This window comes from Leptodactylus fuscus, chromosome 5, assembly GCF_031893055.1.
Source record: "Leptodactylus fuscus isolate aLepFus1 chromosome 5, aLepFus1.hap2, whole genome shotgun sequence".
NCBI lineage: Eukaryota > Metazoa > Chordata > Amphibia > Anura > Leptodactylidae > Leptodactylus > Leptodactylus fuscus.
This window is the reverse complement of record NC_134269.1, coordinates 175,653,369-175,666,409: the sequence shown is the minus strand read 5'-3', so window position 1 is coordinate 175,666,409 and position 13,041 is coordinate 175,653,369. Positions and strand designations below refer to the sequence as shown.

General features: G+C 40.6%; 1 protein-coding gene across 6 annotated transcripts in view; it reads left to right on the top strand.

Moving 5' to 3' along the window:
• TENM2 (teneurin transmembrane protein 2) overlaps positions 1–13,041 on the top strand; it is a 1,311,127-nt gene that overhangs the window by 1,101,186 nt on the left and 196,900 nt on the right. The gene's annotated exons all lie outside the window — the stretch shown is intronic.

The following is a 13,041-nucleotide window of genomic DNA, read 5'->3' as shown; positions in this document are numbered from 1 at the left end:
ATAAGATAAGATAATCCTTTAATAGTCCCACAATGGGAAATTCAGTAAAATTTTATTAGAATATACTGTATTTATTAGTTTTTTCTGAAACGCAGGATTTACAATATATTTCCAGTCTATATGGACATGTATGCACAGCTATAGTATGTGTTATGGGTGACAGCTCGGCTTCTCGGTGAAGGGCAGAGACGTGCAGCTGGAATGCTTACTGCCTGCTAATACGAGGGAGATCCATCTCAGCAGGATGAAGAGACAAGAGCGGCATCCTGTTGCCTGTGTGTACTCTAATTACATCTAATTTGCTGATCACTAAAGCTCTCACACAAAAGACTGCACTGTGTCTTTTCATATCAATAGGAAACACCTTCAGATCTCTCAGGAGGACCTTCTCACCTCCTTCACTGTCTGAGCTAATCTCTTTCATCTGGGATGTTCTATTATTGCCGTCCATATCAGCTGACAATTTTTGCACTATGTGCTTAAATAACTGACAGTGTCGTCGGGATAAAAGATATTTTGCTACAATCCAGATGCTTCGCCAGCTGAGCCAGTAGGCTACCAGCTCCCTGCACAGTCCCTCAGGCGATGCCTTCTCACTTAAGCTGTCCTCCTATCCATAGTACAGGCTAAATGCTAAGCTGCAGGACAGCGATCAGACACCCAATCTGTACCACCAAATTGTGGCTTCTGAAATCCCGCAGCAGGTGTCTTGTCAGGGCACTACGACATTACCTGCCGAACCTACTTATCATTCATACTGTTGTGTTGGCTTCTTTTTTATCAGAATAATATTAGTTCTTTCTTTAGGGTATTTTTTTTTTCTGCAATAGACTTCTTGATTGTATTTTTTGCCGGAAAGAAAGTCATTTAATATTTTTTCATCCCACCTGGTTCTGCTCATTTACAGTTTTTAATTATTTTTTGCCCACCCTAATTTCTCTCAAGTTAATGAACGCAGAATGTTATCCGGAGCCGTGTTTGTTTCATTTATTGCGTGAGACACTTGATGTAAACACATGGTCGGAATCAAATCAACCACTGAGGCATCAAAAATGTTGTCTTTGCTCATACGGAATATGTGATTTTGTGTGTTTTCATTAGCGTCTTGCTAATTTGCAGCGTTGTACCGTTACCTCGGTGGCATCATGGGATTTTAACTGTTTGCTTTGTGCATTTTACTTGTTTTTGTTTGCTGACCATTCCAATTGTTTGACTTTTATTAAAAATATACAATGTAATATAATTCCCCACAACTGAATTAGCTGACAACTGTTCCTCCCAACCCCCACCCCCTATAGAAATTTACATCTGGCTCAGCTGAGCATATATATCTTGTGAATCAGAAAAGAGGAGTAAGCTGCAACTAGAAACCTCTGGTAATGGCTTATCTCCCCAGAAAAGAAAATTATTGGATATGTTGAATTCAACATGCCCAGCCCTTCTAACTCCCAAGATCATCGGTCAAGACATAATTGGGAGACACCACAGATAAAAGATGATCGGTGAGCTGGCATGCCATTAATCTAATATGTATGGTCAGTTTATGTCATGAATAGATAGTTATTTAGTATGGCACACGTGGCCAAAATTGTTGCTCCCCATCGTTTAATGAAAGGATTTAGGTCAGGGCTCATAGAAGGCCACCTCAAAATAGTCCAATGTTTTCCTCTTAGCCATTCTTGCGTGTTTTTAGCTGTGTGTTTTGGGTCATTATCCTGTTGCATGACCCATGACCTGTGACTGAGACCAAGCTTTCTGACACTGGGAGCACATTTCTCTCTAGACTCCCTTGATAGTCTTGAGATTTCATTGTACCCTGCACAGATTCAAGACGCCTTGTGCCAGATGCAGCAAAGAAGCCCCAGAACATAACAGCGCCTCCTCCATGTTTCACAGTAGGGACAGTGATCTTTTCAAGATATGCTTCATTTTTTTGTCTGTGAACATAGAGCTGATGTGCCTTGTCAAAAAGTTTGATTTCTGTCCATAGGACATTCTCCCAGAAGCTTTGTGGCTTGTCAACATGTAGTTTGGTTATTATTACTTTTGACAGATTCAAGTTATTTCTGTGACCATTGTGGGTTTTTCTTTCATTAAATGAGGGGTGCCAACAATTTTGTCCACATGTGTATCTGCTAAAAGCTAATAAGTAATTAAACTAAATTTTGCAGGGAACACCTGATCAATTACAAGTTCCTAAATAAATAAAACCGTACATACAATATAGTCTGCCTTAGTATAGTGTAATATCATCACTGGTACACACATATTTGCCTGCCATCAATATGAACATACTTAGCATAAATATGGTCAGCCATGTGGCCACTGCAAAATCATCAATTGGATTTACATATTTATGCCCTGCAGAATATCAAGCCATGTGGGATATAATAGTTGGATATGTCATTTAAAATACACCTTTCTTATTATGTAGGACTGCCATTGGAAAGATGAAAGGCTGATTTATTACCACCAGCGTTTTCCATTCTGGTCTCGGTAATACCTGCTCTGCCTTGACCATGTGTCTAAGCAGAAATCACCACCAGAAAACTAGCATGAATGATAAATCTGATGAGGTTGGTAACTCTACCCCAACACAATTCATACCAGGTCCCCTTTGAGAAACATGTGTGAGGAGCACGGAATTCCGTCACAATTGTTATCCAAAAAGCTGACTTTTTATATGGCTTCTATACCAGTTTTATAGCATACAAGTCATGATAAATAATCCCCTCCGTTTTGGGGACAACACGGTGACTCAGTGGTTAGCACTGCAGCCTTGCAGTGCTGGAGTCCTGGGTTCGAATCCTGCTAGGAACAACATCTGCAAGGAGTTTGTTCTCTCCATCTTCGCGTGGATTCCCCCTAAACGGGGCTCACAATCTACATGAAAAAAAAAAATAAATTAAGCCCCTCTGTCTTGTCCATGAATATCCACCCCGTGTGTGGAGTACCTATACATGTATATAATAGGTATTTTTGCTCCTAACATTCTTCTTGGGATTAAATGTATGGATGTGTAAATGATTTTTGTGCATTATTGAGACTATTGTACTTAGATGTAACTTTGGCATAATAATAGAGGTAAGGTCAACATACTCTGGTAATGAAAACATATAGTGTAATTTATAGTGTAAGTCATGTACCGTATTTTTCGGACTATAAGACGCACTGGACTATAAGACACACCTAGGTTTTAGAGGAGGAAAATAGGGAAAAAAAATTTTGAAGCAAAAACTGGTAAAATATTTAATATATGGGAGTTGTAGTTTTGCAACAGCTGCAAGGCCACATTGACAGGTGACCCTGCAGCTGTACGGGGATGTATAGGGCGGTTTTTTTTGCGGGCCAGATGTACTTTTTAGTTATACCATTTTGGGGAATGTCTATTTCTTAGATCACCTTGTATTGAAAAAAAAAAACAGGAGGTGATTTAGAACTTTTATTTATTTTATATATATTTTTTTTTAAACTATTTTATTCCCCCCCCCGGGGGCTTGAACCTGCGGTCACTTGATTGCAAGTCCCATAGACGGCAATACAACTGTATTGCCGTCTATGGGACATTCTGTCTATTAGTATTACGGCTGGTCATAGAGACCAGCCACAATACTAATATAGCCATGACAGGCCGGGGAGCCTCATTAGGCTCCCGGCTGTCACCCGAACAGGTCGGCTCCTGTGATATCGCCGCGCAGGAGCCGGCCTGCAACGTCACAGGTACGAGGCCGGTGGGGACCGGCCCCGGGGGATAAGAGGCCACCGATACTGACCCGGCATCTGCTGTACTAGAGAGGCGGATGCCGGGGAGGGATAGAAGCCATCACAGGTGCGGGGGCCTGAGACATCGCTGCGCTCCTCTGCCCTGCATGAAGCCAGCGGCGGGGGGACGGAGAAGCGGAATAGCATCACTCCTCCCGCTGCTGGCTTCATGCAGGACAGAGGAGCGCAGCGATGTCTCAGGCCCCGGCGTCTATCACTTGCCGGCTTCCACCTCTCTATTACAGCGGATGCCAGGCGGCACATTCAGACTATAAGACGCACCCTTCTTTTCCCCAAAAATTTTGGGGAAAAAAAGTGCGTCTTATAGTCCGAAAAATACGGTATATGCTGTCAATTGCTGATCGGAGTTGACAGCATGGAAAAGATGAGGTGGTTTTCAGTAAGTGTAAGTTTCTTGGAATCTGGACATACATCTATATTTTAGAAGCATAGTGTAGTGTCCTCAGGTTAATACACAGGGAGATAAATAATATGCCGCGCACCACTTGGTGGATATTTTAAGCAGTTTAAGTAGCAACTCAATATACTAAAAACAGCAGCCTAACTGTTTTATTCAATTTCGGTCACCCTTAAGATCTCACCACAAGTCAAGAGGCACACTCAAAAAGGGCTAAAGAAGAAGTTTTTGCTTCAGTTTGCAGTTACTCTTCGATCAGACCAACTGCTGTGCCTGCCCTGCCATCTGAGGTAAAATCGACAGCGCGCGTTGGGGAGGCAGTGAGAGCTGCCAAACCCAGCTGAGCAGAACAGCATGCAGCCAGCAAGAAATGTCAGCTTTTATTGCTTCTGTCTTCCGTGTCGACCCTCTGCAAGAAAATATTTCAAACTAATATATAGATATTTTTAACTCTTTCCGATTCTAATGTGTGCGTATATATATTGAACGGTAAGGCCATATTCTTAATGGCTAGGCATGTACAGAACATTGCTAAATGTAAAAAAGAACATCAACTTGTGCTAGTTAGGGTTAGTCGGTCACTTTGCTTGTGTGGATGAAGCTTTCGTAGAAACCCAAGAAGCTGCAGAAGTTCTGCTATTGAAACAATACCTAACAAACCAACAATATTTGCATATATTAGTAGCACAGTGTGTTTATATGAGAATAACACTATATGATTATATGTATACTGTATATGATTATTATATGACACATTCTGCAGTTATTAGGAGTGTCCACCTCTGCCGGCTCTATCAGTAGTTTGCAGTTCTCTCTTAGATGATGAGTGGAGACTAGCTGTCAACAGAGAAGAATCTGTTACTTCAATTCAACTGACCCACCTACATGCAGGGCATATATAGAGAAGTACTGAACTATTCTGATGTGAAAAAAATACTTTAGTTGTTATAGCAAACTCCTATTTAGGTAGTATTCGACTAGGCTTGCATTTTTCTCTCGGCTCCTGCTCGCTCCTTCGCTCTCCCCTCTCTGTAGACTTCAATAGACATGTGTAGACATGTGTCTATCTCTTGATGCATACAACAATGATCAGGGTGAAACATGGGAGTATGTAAAAAGTCTGATAAAAAGTAGATAAAAGCATTTTTGCCTGATAATACATAATAGACTGTGCTATCAATTTATGCAAAGTTTGTTGAAAACTTAGGGTTCATTTACTATATTTGCAGCTTCTGACTGCATCAAATTAGATCAGAATCGCATGTACAACTCAGGGACCTCTGACCTACCAGAGAGTTGAACTCTTAGACCGTGTCCAGATGATTTATTGTAGATTTCTATTGCAGATCTGCGAAATAAATACAACTAAAGCGCTGTATAGTGTACGTGAATAGGGTGTAACAAAATCCCAATAAAATCTATATCAACCACATACATATTTAAACCTACTTTTCTGAGTGTCCTTAAAACATGAGATTTTAATATGTCACAAATCACTATGCCAAGTGTCCACTGGGCATTCCCTAATGGTGAAGTGCCCAGGGCTCTTTGCAATAAACAATCCCCAACCCCTCATATTTTCTCTTGAGTGATGACTTGAGCATCAATATTAGGAGATCACTCATCAATCAGGAGGAGAGGGATCTGGTTGGGAGCATGTTCTGCAGAAAGTCCAAGATGAGCTGTTAAGGAACACCCAGCACACATTTGGCATTACAGAAAGTGACAGATTGAAACTTCCTTTTCTCAGTCTTGGTCATATCCACATATATATGTATATAGGATTATCGACTCACATGCTCACTGATTATAAAAAGCAAAATTTAGGACATTTGCTAATATTCTTTCATTCTAAGTAAGCCACTGATCCAACTAAACTGAGAATAGCTAAGTCAGCCCCTTCAACAACAGCATAGAGTCACATGCTGACACATAGGGAGGATGGGGGAAGCGCAGTCCTAAATACAGTATGGAATAAAAGTATTAAAACACAGTTTATAATCATTGGATTCAGGCATTTCATTCAGTCCCATTGCCACAAGTGTATATGACCTAGGACCTAGCCATGTAATGTGACTTGACAAACAGTTGTAAAACAATGGTTGTTGCAAAGAGCTTACCGAATTCCAGTATGTCACTGTTATAGGATGCCACCTTCGTAATAAGTCAGATCATGAAATTTCTGTTTTCTATTGCCTAGCCCCAGTGACATCAGGTGTTATATAAGCATTAAATGTAGGTATTCTATTAAATGTCCTGATTTTTCATCTTACGATCAATGAGCAAACCCCTTAAGCATGCCTATTATTTACGGATGTTCATAGTACGCAGCAAAAGCTCCAACCATTGATACACGCAAAAAGAGTGCACAACCATACATAGCAATGAAATTACAACATTTTATTAGACATAAAAATCTATGTAAATAAAACTCAAAATCTGTAGTAGTCTGCTCTATACAATCCATATTTCTCGCCTTATTTGGGTGAAATTTGGCACACCCCCTCTCCACCCACAGGAGCAGAATACTGTGCACATTACATCTCACTAGCGTCCCCTGTCATGAGATTGGGATCCCCGAAGTTAGGCCCTATACATATAATGAGGAAATGTGAAATCTGTAGTAGTCTGCTCTATACAAATCCACAGTTCTCGCACAATTTGAGTGAAATTTGGCACGCCCCCTCTCCACCCACAGGAGCATAATACTTCGCCTGTTACATCTCCCTAGCATGCTCCTGTCATGAGATTGGGGCCCCTGAAGTTAGGCCCTATACATATAATGGGGAAATGTGAAGGTGAAAGGGCTGAGGGGAAAACAACAGTTGTGACTGACAAGGACGGATTATAGAGATGGTGCAAAAGAGTCACTGCTAAAGGGGCCGCACCACCACACACAACACACAGACATTTCATAAACACTATATACACATCATACAGACAGCACACATACACCAACCCACAAGCACAACACCACACAAATGCCACAACACAGCACACAAACACCAGACCACTCTAGACACACACAACACAAACACCACCCCACAAATACCACACACACACAAACACTCAGATGGATGCACACTACACATACGGACGGACAGAGCACACACAACTACCGCACGCATGGACACTCGCACTACGCATGCACAAACACATGGATCACATGTGCACATACTGTACACGCATACATATACATGGACCACACACGTCCATGCACACGCATACATACACATGGATCCCACGCGTGCACACATACATGCACATACTGACAAAACATGTCTGGTATCTTAATGGCTGCTTGCACACTACAGTATTTTTCACGGGCCTCCAGGCAATGGATTTGGCGGTTCCATAGACTTCTTTTTGCACAAAGCTGTGAATTTTGCAGGCTCCATAGAAGTCTATGGAGTTGGAGAATGCATGACCCGGAACCCATGAAAAATGCTGTAGTGTGCAAGCAGCTTTAAGCCAGGTTTACATGGGGTTTCTTGGTCAGAATCAGCATCAAAATCCGGCTAAAAAAATGCCTCCCATTGAAATCAATGGGTTCCCTTTTCCACGAGCGGTTTGTTCCCGCTAGAGGAAAAAAAGAATCGATCTGCCTTTTCTTGAAGCGGATTCTGCCCCAGAGTCTGTGGCGTGACATCTCCCTCTCAACTAGGCCCGTTCATTTAGGCTTAATCTGGAGCGGAATACCACGACAGGATGCCAGTGTACTGTATGTACTGCAGCAGCATCCAGTCACGGCTAGCCATTTTTGGACTGGATTCTGAGGCGGCCTCCGCGTCAAAATCCAGTCCAAACCCCTGCCATGTGAAAATGGCTTTACTGAGCAGCAATATTGGTCAGACAAGAACTGCCTGATAGTAAGATTGTCAGTATTTCTTACTATACTGAGAGGTTTCATCACTGAAGCTGCTGAGGTAAAGTGAAAGCTGAGCTCTGATTGGTTGCTATGGGCAACTCCACAAGTCTGCCTGTGAGGTGGTTTTCATTACTGAGATGTCGGCTCCCTCAGCTCATAGTAATACTGAGTGAGGGCTGCGCCGTATTTACTATTCATCCTATTACATCTCTTATCAGTGTCAGCTGTTGCTACCAAGCGACATGCCCTTCAATTGTAAGTGTCTGCAGTCCCCAATCCGACTTGCATTTGCTATGACTATGAACAATCACTTAAAGTAGCCGGCATTAATTTGGAGAGCCGTGTTTCTCACATGGACAGTTGTACTTTGCTTGCTCTAGAGTGGGAACCCCAAAAATCTTTTCATATACAGGTATGTACCTGAAGGTAAAACCAGAAACCTTAACCTATAAGCACTACAATAGATAGTGTAAAAATACGCGCGTGCAAAAAGACAGGCGTTATACGAACAAGCCATTGAACTCAATGGCTAATTACATTTTACACATGTAAAATGAACAGAATACACAGCGCGTACACAGAATACACGGAGTGTAAACTCCGTGTGAAGGGACCCTTACTCTTTGGTCCGTGAACTACTTATAGATTACACTGGAGGGAGGGAGAAGGGTTGCACTATGTTGTTAATTGGGTGTAAATGTATGATATGTTTGTGTATGGGGCAGAAATTTAAATTTTTGATATGAAATAGTTCAAAAAATAGTTGTAATAGTTTACACTACATAATATGTATTGAATATGTAAAATCATTACAAATGTTGAAATAAAAAAAAAAAAGTTGTTCACATCAATGTTACGACAAATTTGTAAAATGCCAAAATAATAACAATTTAAAATGGAAAAAAAGATTTACTGTAGGACTGTGAAAATGTCAATTTCAGTGTGACACTGAGAAATTTACTTTAGCTAGCATAACCAATCATTTAACATATTTTCTAATATTTTCTATATACTACTAGTATAGATATAGAAATTAGATAAATAAGCCTATATATATATATATCTCCAATGGCCAGCATAAATAATGGTGGCCCATCTGCAAAGGCTATCACAGATTATGGTCAGTAAGGGCCCGTGCACACGGAGTTTACGTGTGCGCGTTTCAGTATAATACATGTGTATTACAATACTTGTGTAAAAATAGCAGTACCATTGACTTCAATGGAATTTTTTACACATGTAAAAAAACGCGCCAAAAAAACGCAACACGTTTTTTGACACACGTGGTGCGTTTTTTGGCGTGTTTTTTTTTACATGTGTAAAAATTTCCATTGGAGTCAATGGGACTGCTATTTTTACACGTGTGTTCTATACACGTGTATTATGCTAAAATGCGCACACGTAAACTCTGTGTGCACGGGCCCTAAAGGAAACAAAATCGGTAAGGTGTGTCAAGAGAGAACCTTACACTCACACTTAGGGACAGAGACTATTATAGGCACACAAACAAGTCAATTCATGCTAAATAAATAGGTTAAAAAAACAACAACTTATAAACAATGTAACATCTGCATTGAAAAAAAGAGTTACAACAATTGTGATACCCAAATAATAAGGCAATTGAAGTGAGGAATAAACCAGCTTATGCCCAGTTCACATCTGCATTCAGGTTTACGTTCTGGGAGTCTGTTTGGGAACCCCCTCCATATATTTCATGTGAAGAGGGGAACGGAATGGCCTGAACACAGATGTGAACCCCACACGTATCACTGCCTTTTAGTTCTTTAGGGGTGCCACATCTGTACAGAACTCCTTATGTATTTTGCAGTGCCCACCGCCTTATAATGTTCTTAGTAGGCACATGAACAAGAAAAAAAATCTGTCAGGTGCTTCAACTTCTGTTGCGCATAACCTAACAGAAAATGCCGACAATTCCCACACAGTGATGGCTCAAAGGCAACAGGCACACAAGTGAAAAATATAGACAATATAAACTGATAAAATAGTAATTTTTTTTTATTATTATTTTTCTGCCCTTGTGTATACTTTTAATGTTTTGCATCGGTTTTCATTGGTCTTTATTATGACCCAACTTAGTCTTCGGTTTTTATTGTCAACTTAAAAACAAACAAACTGATCCCATAGACTTGCATTGGGTCATCAGGCCCACAATGAAGTGAATGGGAGCGGGGATGCGTCCAGTCCAGCAGTGGTGATATTACATTACTCAGGATCTCAGTGTTCGGACACCCACCAATAAGCTATTTATTCTCTATCCAATGGATAGATATGCTTTGAGACATAACTCCTTATAGCCCAGTTCTGCAGTGATACCAGGGCCTATAAGAAGCCTTAGTCTAATGACAAGACTATGCCCTGCATTTACAAGCACTTTTCTTCTTGAGACACTGGGATGCTGTGAATTTTAGCTCCTTTCTCATCTTGTTTACTGTACGCAGGGCTGGCAGTAGACTAATTTTCTTAATGGCTCTTTAAAGCAGCAGTAAAAATATGCGGCGAGCAGTTTATTTCAGATTAGATGGTAGTCATTTTCTCTTCCTTAATGTTCATTTTCCCTCCTCATTGAAGCACAGTCACAAAATATAAATGAACCTAAATATATATGTCAAATTGATCTAAAATGGGGAAAAATGACCCTTTAGCTTTTATTAGAATATAATTAACTCTTTCATTTAATAGTTGTTTTTTTTCCCCTTCCATTTATGTATTTGAATTAGATCTTTATCCTGGCACTTAGTTTGAGCAGGAGGATGCACCTTTAAAGGGTTGCACAGGATTAGAAAGATATGGCTGCTTTCTTCCAAAAACAGAACAACACTTGTCTTGAGGATGCACGCTCTTGATTTTGTTTATTCTCTGATCCATTACACATGTATATGATAGTTGTACTGAAGGTAAGCTTCTTACAGGGGGCTGTACTACCTTCTGGTCCTTAGCTGTGTCATGTGACTAACATCTTTCTACCTTGTCAATGTAAGAAAAAATGTAAGAATACTACTTTAAAGTGAATGGACTTAAGATATAAAACCGCGCACAACCTGTAGACTGTTACGGTACGGTTTTGGAAGACTGCAAGTATGTTTTCTAAATTAGTACAAAACCCTTTAAAAGCAGAACATTGCATTGGCTTTTCACACCACCTTATCACCCTTGCAGCCTATACTTGGTTCCTCTATCATTCCTAAGTTACTTAAAATGTCTTATTAAAGGGCATTTATCAGGTGATTTTTCTACCATAAACCAGTCCCATCATATGCAGGGTGAAGAATTTACACTTTCATGGCTGCCCCTCTGTAATCTTTCTGTTAAGACAAAGTAAGGTTATAAATGATTGAAAGCACAATAAGTCATATGCAAACTAACCTAAGTAGTCATTGGGGCATGGAGCAGCTTCAGATTGTTTCCTTACTAGTAACACCTCTTGAGTATGTCACCTAACTACATGGTGCCACAAGGGAAATGTCAGTCACACCCAGGAGGTGGTGGTAGTAAAGGGTATCATAACTAGACTGAAGATGTTCTCTGCCTTCATATCCTTGGTTCCAATGCAAACTATGTAACTGGGCCCCCCATTTAGCATGTGCTTTCTATAAACCGGTGTCTCCCTATGTTGTAGAGGAGGCCATTGGGTCCCCTAGGCTCTAGGTCCTAGTAGTAATAGCTACCTCTGTCCTTGGGAATTAGAAGGCATCATCTTAATCTATCTTTATGAAAAGGCTTCCCTGAGATAATAATGAAATGCCCCAGGACAAATAAGGTGAGGGCAAGATGTGGTCAGACTTGACAGAACTTCTGGTCTTTTTCTTTTGTCTTGCTTTTAGTTTTTATTGCTAATTTTTCATAGGACATATAGTGCTTGGAACATCCAATTAATAACACATTCTAAAGAATATCTTTCTCCAAACACTGTCCGATCAACATTGCCTCTTTCCCTGTGCAACTGTGGTCTTCGTCCCCGATCAAGTGAATAGTGTATGGGGAGCTGCTAAGTTATTGAGTAACGCGGCATAGGAAATAGGATTCTATAATCCCAATCATACATTCACTTTATGAATGGCACTTCTCCTTTTCATGCTTAAGAAATGACTGATAGCTCTACTCTATCAATGCGAGTACTGCTCTTCTGGAGCTCCTGCTGTGTTCCCAGCTGTATGCACCTGCATGACAATATAGCAAAGAACACAAATGTAGACTCTTACTGCAATGACTTTTCTAGTCGCTGGAAGGTGAAATGAAAGCTAAATGTTAGAACTATTGCAACACACGTCATGGGGTTTCAGTGTGTTAAATGGTTCAGAACTGTCTAACGTGTCGTCACTTCAAAACACTGACTTGTATGGCATTTGTATTATTACGGTAAGGCTTGTTTAACATTGCGTGATTGAGTCTAGCACAGATGACAATGAAGGCGGCAGCGTATACTTCTTAAGTGGACTTTGTCATTAACTAATAGCCAAATATCTCTCCAAAATGTTTAAGAATCAGGATGGACCAGATGCTGAGACAACTGTATGATACCAAAATTACTCCTCCAGAACTGCAAGAGTATGTGTTCGACTTTAGAAGCATCTATTGGAGTATCATATTTTATGCCATCATTCTCTTTGTGGCAGCAGTTTTAGGCTAAGGTGTGGGGCCGTCATGGAATGCTTCCTCTCACAGTACAGGGCTATGGTCTCTACTGTCAGGAGGGGCGTTCCTCACAGATTGTCAGAAACACCCTTCTGACACTGAAGAGCTACTTATAACGGCACCATTACCTCTTCACCAGGGGCAAATAACAGGAGAGATAATGTAATCCGGGCCATCGTATATTTGTTTTTTTGTAATACAATACTTGTTTAAAGTTCTGATGGCTCTCAGTACAATACAGCCAATATGCTGTTGTGAAGCAAAAGCAATTTTGGCAAATGTCAGATTGTTGGACCAGGGTTGTGTACGATATAAAAAATGGAACACTACAGTAGAAACA